The 10,986-nt window shown below is 42.1% G+C and overlaps 1 protein-coding gene across 1 annotated transcript in view; it reads left to right on the forward strand.

Moving 5' to 3' along the window:
* Positions 1-389: 389 nt before the first annotated feature.
* Positions 390-10,986, forward strand: part of LOC111261786 (alpha-1,6-mannosyl-glycoprotein 2-beta-N-acetylglucosaminyltransferase) — a 53,161-nt gene continuing 42,564 nt past the window's right edge. Inside the window, exon 1 of the mRNA XM_086968870.1 lies at positions 390-476. The gene's annotated coding sequence lies outside the window, so the exon portion shown is untranslated. The remainder of the gene's footprint in view (positions 477-10,986) is intronic.

The following is a 10,986-nucleotide window of genomic DNA, read 5'->3' on the forward strand; positions in this document are numbered from 1 at the left end:
CGCGCAGAGTCCCGACCCGGGGTCTGTTGCTGTCGCTCGACGAATGCTACTACTTTTGCCAGCGCCAAGGGTGCACGATCGGCGGTACGCCTCTTGCCACATGAATAAACAAACAGAACGTAAATTTATCGAATTAATATATTGATACGGACTAGTAAGGTGCTCATCTATGGATAGGATAGTCTCCGTTTTGGCTGTATCAAGCGCGACACGGTGAACTACTCGGAAACTGCCTGACACCCCTCGTGCGAGCTTGTCTATATTATGGAGAGAGAGGCATTGCTATAACGAGCTGTACATCGTATACGTCGAGTCATATACGTTGACTGAGATTGCAAATTTTTCGTGTTCGTGTTCGTGCATGTAGGTAAAGAGAGTGAACAGTAGAGTAAAAGAAAAAGATCGAGAAGGAAACAAGGAATACGCAGATAAGGAGAAATGGCCGTTCAGTGAGGGAGGCTTGTCCTTCATCACATGTGAGTTGTGCAAACTATAGTTGGATGTCGGGTAGAACTAGTAAAAACAATTATTTGTTAACCAAGATTTGATTTAAGAGTTTGTTCATAAATTCGGTAGCCAAATACAGGGCTTTCGTATGAAAGTGCGCTCTGAAGAAGTTCACAATAACGATCGTAGTATGGATATCACTCTGATGAGAAACACTGCGACGTAACAATTCTTCAGCGTTAGTAACTCATTACTGGTCGAGAGAATGTACGCTTTACTAAAATTATGTCACTATCTACCTGTACGGTAATTTAACCTGTGGTCAAAATAATAATAATAAGAACAGTTATATGCTGTATGCTCAAATATCCTGGAAGAAATTAGCAGAGAGTCTTCGAGCCTATTCTACTGATCTTAGAATTGTGACAGATTGTGTAAGGGTGTAGCCCCATACTCCTACAACTAGCTTGACAAGCTCGTCATCTGACAACTACTTTACTAGTAAAGTACATTTCCAACATGTCCCAATGAAGGTGGATGGTGCTTTTGATATGGCAATCTTTCTTTCGCGTTTTCTTTACGCCTGCTCCCGTTTTTCAGATTGAACGCCGGCGATTGAACTGGCTTTTGGGTTTCTCGTTTTTGTCACCAGGTGTCAACAAAGGCACTATAGTTTGCATGTAGCCACATGTATACATATGAACAGTGTACACATGTGCTCATGCTGTATATCCGCTATACTTTCGCATGTAAAAAAACTGCTAACGGTAGTAAGCGATACCAGTAGGTAGTAAGCGAGGATGTACCATTTACACACCAAATGAATTTACAATGGAGGCGAATAGGTTTAGGTAGTAATGAATGAGCTATTTGGGTTGCTTTGGCTTACTCTGTTCATTGTGCCGGTCATCTTAGCGTTGCGGTTTACAGGACCACGCAAAAATGGACACTCGAACCTTTTTGGTCAGGTTGTTTTACTGCGTCTCGCCTCAGAATACTTAGCGCGATGCTGACGTACTATCTGCTATTCAACGCTAATGGTCGTGTGAATACCCATGTGGCAGAGTACGTAGTAGTAGTAAATAAGCTATCTGAATAGATACATATGGTGATTGCAAAAACAAAGAATACACATGTTCAGTGTATCTATGTGTTGGTGGTACAAGTGGGCCAGACGAAATCCTCTGAATACACATAAGCTTCAATACATTCTAGCCATCTGTCTTCATGGTGTATTATGAGGGTGTTGCACAAAATGGACATTATATAAATGAAAAATTGGTTTCTTCCAGCTCTGACCGATAGAGAGCCTGTCGTGTCAATGTTATTCAGGGATTCCATAATTTCGTATTTTGGCAAAACATGGTTTCTAGCTAACCAAGATAAATATGCATTTATCTGGCGCAGATCGTGCATCACTGCTCTATCTGCGAGGCTCCCACAACATCGATTCAATCATTCAAGACGAACTGGCTCTTCATCTAGACGGCTAACTCCGTAAGAATTCATGACCGCCGGCTGCACCGCTTGTAATGTAGGCAAACCGTTGTTTATTATACGAAACGCTTATGTTTGCAAGTATCAGAGGTTCGTTCGCGTCTACGTCGGTGTAGTCTACGGTCTGTAGACGTGACATCTGAAAACACTGATTAGCGGCTTATCTGTTTACGCTGAAGCTGACAAAGGGGGAGCAAGCATCGCCAGTATTTACTGTCAGTACTGGCGAGTCGAACTAATGAGCAGATGATCTTTTGCCAGGTTGAACTTCTCTACTGTGTCGTAGAGACGTCGTTTGGGACCTGCTTTAAGGGTTATATTGTTTTCATTACGGCACTGTTCGATAACGCTGTGGCCGACGTTTCGGGCGTCTACGTCTTTTGTCATGTCGCGTGACCTTATTGCAACGTGTGCATTTTATTCATCTAAAGTAGTATATGGGAAGTGTGTCAAATAGGCATCACAGTTGCTCTTCGAAAATTTCACTTTTTTTAAAACAGACCTAGATATGATCATAATATTACTATCATAAATTAAAAACACATAATGGAGTCGACATTGAGGAAACTGTATGATAGAATGGCGAAACTCGTATTTTCCTAGGAATGTTTCCTACACTTTAAATTAAAGTGTCTGAAGGAGTAATAATTCGAACGGTTTGAACTAATGATGTTTTTTCTTCATTTTCTAGCAAAGGTCCCAAGGTGGTAATTTCTATGTTACAACACAACTTTTAGGGGAATACGAAGACATGTTTCTCCATTACTGGCCTGTGCTAAACATGAATTAACCTAGATTTTTATTTACATGTGTCCACTCTTTGTACAAGATACAACTTTTTTTTTTTCGGTTTTGGTATTAGGATCGCAGCCCTGCCAAGGTACCGGTATGAACTGCTTATATCGTTACTACCGGGCATCATTTCGAACACTGTATCACGATATTTACCTAATAAACGATCACTTATTCTGCATCTGCCGTTTGTGTACCGCATGATAATTAAATGACAGTGGCATAAAACGGGTCATATTTAAGGGCAAACGACGCTGTTCCCTTGTACCACACGATATATTCGAACCGATTCTAAAAGATAAATTGTAAAGCACATTCGGTGTCAACAAAGCTAAAATTGTAAGTCATTGCCATGTAGTTATATTCTATATATATATATGTATATATATTCCCCTTATTATATAAATACGCAATGCTATTGATAAATAGGGTAAATCTTCTGTTAGCATAACAAGTATAACTTGACCCGTCGCCTAAGGGTAAAACGACCGCGCCTCAATGATGTGGACATAACTGTTTAAGTGGCTCAACAAGCAGATAACCTCAAATAAGCACATGTATGTAAATGAAATTACGAACAAGTCCCCAATCGAAGTTACATCCCGCTAGGACAATAAATGACGTAGCTAGGATAGATGAGAGGAACACAACTACGGTCAACAGCAATATCAACTTTGTAACTAGCAAAGTAATGATTTATGTTTTGTAATAAGCTCGGCAATAGGAGATGCAGCGCTACGTAGAGCTGGGTTGTTCTACATTTCAAACGATATAATCTGTAGAACGGTCCCATTCAATTAGGAACAACAGGTGCGTGCACTCTATACTCCGCGTCTGCACCCAGCAACATATACGCTGGTTTGCAAGAAACATACCTGAAATGTGCTGTTGTTTATTATATTTTACTGAGGACGCTGCGTTGAAATTGACATATTGGCTTGGGAACGACCTAAAATAGGCTCTCGAGGGCAGTCCCGGGTTTCCTGTTTCGACAGTGTCTGTGACGCGGAATCGGGCCACAAATTCAGCAAAGCGATCTACGTTCTGCATTGCCGCTTCTTGTCTTAGTTCAGTCTTCTAAATTTCATATTCGGTCTAAATCAATACAACGCTCTGCAAATTTCTCGAACGCCAGGTAAACGCGTATTTTGTCTACCTTTATATTGCTATAGCTGTTCTAATTGGAATTCATGATTTGATTTTCCCTTTGTCTAACAATCGGAAAGATGCGGGAATGGTCCGAGCTCTCCAGTGAAATGAGACCAGTGGAAAAGGTGAGTAACAATTATAGTTACTTCTCCTGTTCGATTTCTTAAAACTGTTTGTTTTCAACTCTCGACCTTGACGCGATAAATGATTGAAGTAGCGCGAAATAGGCATATATATCGAAGCCGGTAGTGAACGAGACAGCTGATCCTGTTCGATAACTGAATAATTAATGGGTTTTCTACTCGTCACCTCGTACTATTCGATGGAGCTAAGTGGCGACTGTAGGAATCAGTCTGTATGTGTTTTTGCTCCACAAGGACTATTTTTATCCTTTTTCAAAAATGGCCTAAGCCTATTCTCGATGGATTCGAAACGTCGAGTGGAGTGCACTTTCTATGTGCGAGTAGAACTCACAGCCGTAGAATTCTCGCTATAGGTGCCAGGTGGTTCCGGCAACTTTAGTTGCGCCGAGCGACGACGTAGAAGCGCTATTTTTAGTATGTTTAATGGATAAACATACTGGTCCTATGTAGCTAAGTTGTACCTGACGGAATGATGAGCAATAAGCTCATAAGATTCGCTAATCGTAGAGAACATCGGAAAAGAGAAAGAAATGAACGAATAGGTCGGTTAACTCACCAGTTGATCGCTCAGTGTTTTATCGGTGTTCGATTGATCCGAATTGATTGGAGCAGATCTTTTATATTCACTACCGCCAACGTCTCGGCATCGATTCTCAGTCGTCCATTGCCTAGCGTTCCAAAGGCGCAGGAACAGGTAAGCATCGAACAGCTATCTTGACTGGATAATGAACTAGCGACTGCAATTATTTTCCGACGTTTCTGTCATTTACCGTTGAGTGCAGTGAAGTAACAACTAGGTAATATTTTTTTTTTTTTAACAAGTTGTGACAACTTGTTTCTGGCGGTTTAGCCGGTATTTAAATATATATCATCATGACTGTCGTTAGCTCGTCGGCAGGTTGCGTTGTAGGACGAGAGAAGAGGGCCAAAAAACGTTGAGCAAGCCTTTGCTCGACACAGTTCTATCTCATAGCCTCCTGTTCCATCCCGCTTTCTGCCTTAAACAAAGACAATCGATCCCGCGCAAGCCTACATAGCCAACAACGGGTCGGCAAAATGTATTACGCCGTGTTATCGATTCGTTAGCCAGTGATCGCTAGGCTGAACATCAAAAATGCGCATTTCTAGTTAATCGAAGAGATAAGTGTCTGTAGACAGACTCGGGATAACAAAGCAAGAGTCAGGCAAATAACATCAGGTTACGGTAGATGAAGGACTGCTTGGCCTTTCTGACTGGTGAGCTGGTCCTTCAGAGTTGGGACAGTACTGACAAGGACAACTGCAACAGCAGCCACGAGATGCTGTGTCGAGTTGCAGGCGCCGAGTTTATGTTGTATGATCGTTAAGCATCTGCAGGAAGACAGTACGACTGTTGGCGATGCTTTAGACTGGCTGGTAACTGTTACTCGAATACGAAGCTTATAGACGAAAACCACTTACTTTGAACGTCAAGTGTTCAAAGAATCTATACTCACGATCCAGAAGGATCACCATCACACAAGTAAAATTCTAGTTAAGTGCGGCCGATATAATACAGATCTCAACGTATCCGTAATACCCGAAGTAAAAGATTCAATCGATAACTCATACGTAGAACAAACATATCATACTGTAACAGAAACACATATGATGTATTTTGTCGGGATGATCTAGGGGTAGTTCGAAATGGGTACATTGCGGCATATAGACTACTGTGTCGCGGACGTGGGAACCGTGTGCTATAGACCATAGAGAACACAAAAGGTCATTTGAATGGCTTATGCCTGTAGAAACGCTCTCAGGGAAGCAAGTTTTATCAAAATCGTTTTTGAAGATACTTTGTTTGCCCTTTATTATCGCGCAGGTAGATGGGGCATGAGATGGTTCTCTCCTCGCAATGCCGAATCACCGATGCTTCTGGTCTCCGCTTGTTTGTTCATAGTTCATATAGTTAAATTATGCTAAAGGATAAAATGTTGAACAGTTCTTTTTTGGCCTGCCCATATCAGAAGTAATGAAAGCAAAATATTGGGTCGTTTCTTTTGGATTATTTTATTCGAAAATTATAACAGCACTTACTGCAGTAAGGTATCAGACAGTACGCGAAATCCAATCAATGACACTTAGCCCCGTCGAGAATACAATAACAAAAATGCCAGAATCAACATGAAGGCGTTTTAAAATGACTTCTTTAATTTTGGTCTAAGTAGACCTTGGTTTCGGCCACGTTTGTGTTTGAACTTTACTTTAGTGGGCGATCGAAAAAGTGTATTTCTAAAAGTTGGTACAATGAAAGAAACCATGAGACTCGCACCGTTTGCCGTTTCGCCGCGTATCTCAACAGATAATCTGCTTAGGCAGTCAGCGTCATGGAGCAACTGCATCAGTTGCAAGAGGCCTTTACCCTTCATGCCCTGTTGCTATTTGCGTCACTTGTATTCTTCGGGTATCGGATATGCTTCAACGCAGTCCTTTTGGCGCAAGAGTTGCCTAGATCCTCATCAAATGAGATATATTTGACAGTCGATGGCAATCGACAGACAGTGTTACCTAGTAGACCCCGCGAGTATTGAGATTTATGCCGTATTCTATGGATGGTCATTATGGAACTAAAACAAGCGTTTAAAGAAATAGGTGTAGGTTAAAATTCGCTCCTCATCATACGCTTTCCTTATTCATTAATAAGATTATGGGTTACCTCGCTTTTGGACATATACAACGAATAATTTTGGCAGTATGTCTCCTGCGCATCCTTCAACTGGATCTCGCTAGTCTGAAATTTGGCCTCGAGTAGGACTAGCCCGATGATACAAATCTAACGAAATCTACCTATTTCAATAATTCTACTATACCTGTTCATTATCAAAATATTTCTACCGTTGACAATCTAACTGCGTGGCCGTATGGGATCGAAACCAGATTTTAGTTCTATGCGATGTATTTAAATGTCTGTTTTCTGCTTTTTCTGTTTGGGTAAATGACCAGTTCAAAGAACGCTTATTATTACAATCAATTTTTTCTTCAATTAAAAGCCTTTGCTCAACGCTTCATTGTCAACGATGGCGCCGTTCTATAGCCTTAAATAATAACGAAGTCGGTGAGCACCTTTGCTTGTTTACTGGTGGTCGAACGCGGCCCTATATTAAATATACGTTAGATGCGTTCGCAATACTCCTTGGAGAATAATCCTTGCTGACTAATGACCTGGATGAAGCAAGACAGTATCGTTCCGGTTGGCTCGAACAGGCGGTAAATCGGCGAAAATTAGCGGAAAATAACATTTTAGCTACCGAGCTGATTGGGTACTGCTCTGTATAGGCCGGATGTTTCATTACATCAACGCTATCTACGCTGCAGTGCCGGCAGCATTGATTTTTTTACTAGCTTTCGGTGACAGGTCGACGGTCTTTGTACTCGCTTTAGAGGAACTGATAGCGCACGAACGTCGATGGCTATTAGGACAGTGTCGTCCTGAGCAGGTGTTTAAGTAAAGCTTAACGAACACGATCAACTTGTTATCAACTATTAAATACGACGCATTTGACTAAGGTTAATGAGACCACCAGTGTATGATACGTATTTATTATATATATGTAGCTTTATTTAATTTAACAGTCGTGAAATGCTCGAACAACGAGAACGAAATTGCTTAATCACACACATAGATGACCTTAACGCGGGGAATTTTGGCTACTTCAAGTTAAAAAAAAAAGGCGTAACTACAAAAACACGTGAAAAATACCGCCAACAACGATTTAAGTGAGCCGAATATAATGTTGAAGTATAGAAAACAAGTACCAAAGGCAGTTTCAAGTAGACTCATGTGCTGTACTATTCAATGTTGATAATTCATCATTGTAATCAGGCCCACAAGAACGATGATGTACACGTACGTGACTATTTAATGTTTGGAAGAATGAATTCTAATGATTGGTGTGGTCTCCTCTGTGACGTCTAATCTTTGAGTTCCTACATAGCTTGCGAGCCAAACTGGCTTCTGCTTGCGATGAACAATAGCTGTCGACTTTTGCATCAAGACCTCTGCTACAAGTAGGCTAGAAGATTGTAGTTTTTTGTACGCACACTACAACTGAAGAGCTATTGAAGGGTCTTGCGCGTTGTAAGTACATAAGTGTACCTGGTTGCCTGGCAATAGCAGGCTCGTCCCGCAGAGTGCGGTTTATTTTTCAGACAACGCTGCAAGAGTGACACAGCGTTCGCTTCATCGTGCTTATATAACGCGTTACTTCTTCATGGATTCTGTGAGCTAAAATCGAAGAAACAACGAGGTGACAAAGGGTTTATGCAACCTACAGGGTGATTCTTCCATAATAAGATGACCATTTAACATAATTCCATAGTTGCGCTTAGAACTACCGATCGCTGTTGAGGGATCGCTTGGGAGTTCGCAAACGAGGCTATGAATTAAGGTTGATTTAGGCATTAGCTGGTGACGAAATGATTGGTGATACGCACGACACATTTGCTAGTCTGAAGGACTAGCGAACCGTCCCTGCATATTTAGCAGACGACTAACACGCTCTGCGTCTGAACGTATTCTATATTGATACATACCGATTTGATGCATGTTCTGTGTCAGGTGGGAAATCAAGTGGAGCTAAGGGAAAAGCTCTTTGAACAAAAGGGTACTTTAGCTTCTTTCAAATGTGTTCGTACGCATCCGTTTCAACCATAACTACTAGATTTTCATAACTGCTGAGCCTATGGATCTGTCGCTGGCAAGTAGGCGCGTTTTGACTGCTATAGGTGAGTGCTACGGTGAGCTCCGCCTCCTGTGGCAATGTATCCCGCTAGACATGCGACATTCGTCGTATCCAATGTAAACGTTCCCCGATATTGACCGCTGAATCATTATCTATCGCGCACTCTCTTAGCCAAGAATTGGCTAAACCCGGCACCTGGCGATGACAGATGGGTAATATTTCACAGCGAGGACTGCACGTATCGTACAGTTGCATCCGTGAATGATTCAAAGTTATCTGTTTAATGTAGGTGTCTATAAAAGTGCTGTGGGATATGCATTGTGTCGGTATGGCCGATCGTTGGTAGCCGTCAACGGCTCCCTTTCAACGGAAGCATGATGTATGCACGCTTAGATGACTATAAAAATGATCGAATGTGGCAATCGCTTAGTGTTCCTTCATTGTGGTCACCTAAGGTTATAGATAAATATTATTTATCTATCTTAATCTACTCTATCCTATCATATCTACTTGTGCATCTGCTTGATGCAACACTGTTTGGTGGCTTGCAGAAACAGATTCAGGACACATGAATAGTCAGGTGCTAAAAATAATTCTCCATTTTCCACATGCGTATTTTAGGTTATACTCTTATAGAGAACTTGCTCTAGTCGGCTAGCACTTGCTTGCTTCTATGTTATGCGGGGAACAGTGTTGTTTACTGCAGCGTCACAGTACCGAAGGGTTTGGCAGCGACGATTAGCGGCGATTTTTACGGAAGTTCCGCCGACGAGCTGACTTAGTGGAGCAAGCAAGAGTCGATGACAAACAAAAACCGCAGTTATCACACAGACGCTACCGGGTATCGTCGATAGCTATAGCGAAATTCCCTACTTTGAGCCCGTTAAGACAGGCAACTCTGAATGTTGTCTTTCGGGACCATAAAAGAACAAAGAGGCTAACTTGCGATAAAAGCTAAATGCCGTTTCCCAACCAAGGCCGCATTGGTCCTTGAGCCTATTACAGCAAAGAAATCCACCACGAAACGAGGCTGCGTTTAATGAACGCCGAAAGCCACTGCGCCTTTTGTTTTCTCAAGGGACACAACGATAATTGCAATTACCGCAACACGTTATGAACGACTCATTGGCGAGTACGGAGCTTCAACGGTGTCGTAGCAGATACGTTTGATTAACTAGACTCAAGGCAAAGCTACCTGTTAGGCGTAAGACAACCGAAAGAGCAAACAGCCGGTGTGATTCATTTATCCGAATTACAATGATGTCTCCCACAGTGGGTTTTCAGTCATGAACCTGCAACTTTCATTGACCCGGCTATATTGACCCGAAATGTATGATTTCGGTTAACCCATTCCCGTTCCATGTACGTAGTATATTCAGTTCAGCAGCTCGATTCAAACAAAATGATATCATATCAAAAATAGGGCATATTCAAATACTCAAAATACTTGACCACTGTGCATCTTTTGAAGGAAAAAAAGTTACTAGCGATTGCGTACGAGCGTCTTTACGCAGTTTGTTTTATTCGGAGATGGTATGTCAGCTAGGTTGTATTGCCGTGTTTGATGTACCCTATCTCTAGCCTGTTCTCAACGATATCCAACTGGCACGTCCTGCAATTGTATTACAATAGGGAAGATCAAAAAGAACTTTAGAGCAGTCAGTTTCGTCAATCCATTGATTCACCCATCCATCAAATGTCCTATTCAGAACACTGTCGGAAAAAAACCAACGTGACAATTTTTGTCCCGTTCGGGCTTTGCCGTGTTCCCTTCACAATTACGTTCAGGTGGGTCAGTTACGTTCCCTGACTCTAGAGGACTCCCACAATGGTATTTCCATCGCATACGTTCCAGTGGGTCTATAAGCGTTCGGTTAACAATCGTCACTGTGAGCCAATGAAGGCCGAACGTCAGATAGGGCGAAGACCGTAGGCCGGTGCGGCGACGAGGCCTCTAACGGCCAGGTACCCGAGAACTCAGAGAAAACCATTAGAATGCTGTCATCCTGTTGCCGTTCTTGTTGTTTCTCAGATACGGTTACTGTTGTGCTTCGCTGTGTGTCTGATTTTCCGAGTAGTTCTAGCGTCGAAGTGCAGCGAGTTCAGCTATGCGACAGTGGCATATTTGTCAAACAACGAATTAAAGCTGAGAATCTTAAAACACTCGGATTACGCTCATACCAGACCTTCTCGTTTTAACCCGTTCGCTTGTGGTCTGAGCGTCATCATCATGGTCGAGTGAACCCGTCGACCAC

The sequence above is a fragment of the Varroa jacobsoni genome, unplaced genomic scaffold, assembly GCF_002532875.2.
Source record: "Varroa jacobsoni isolate VJ856 unplaced genomic scaffold, vjacob_1.0 scaffold_64, whole genome shotgun sequence".
Taxonomy (NCBI): Eukaryota; Metazoa; Arthropoda; class Arachnida; order Mesostigmata; family Varroidae; genus Varroa; species Varroa jacobsoni.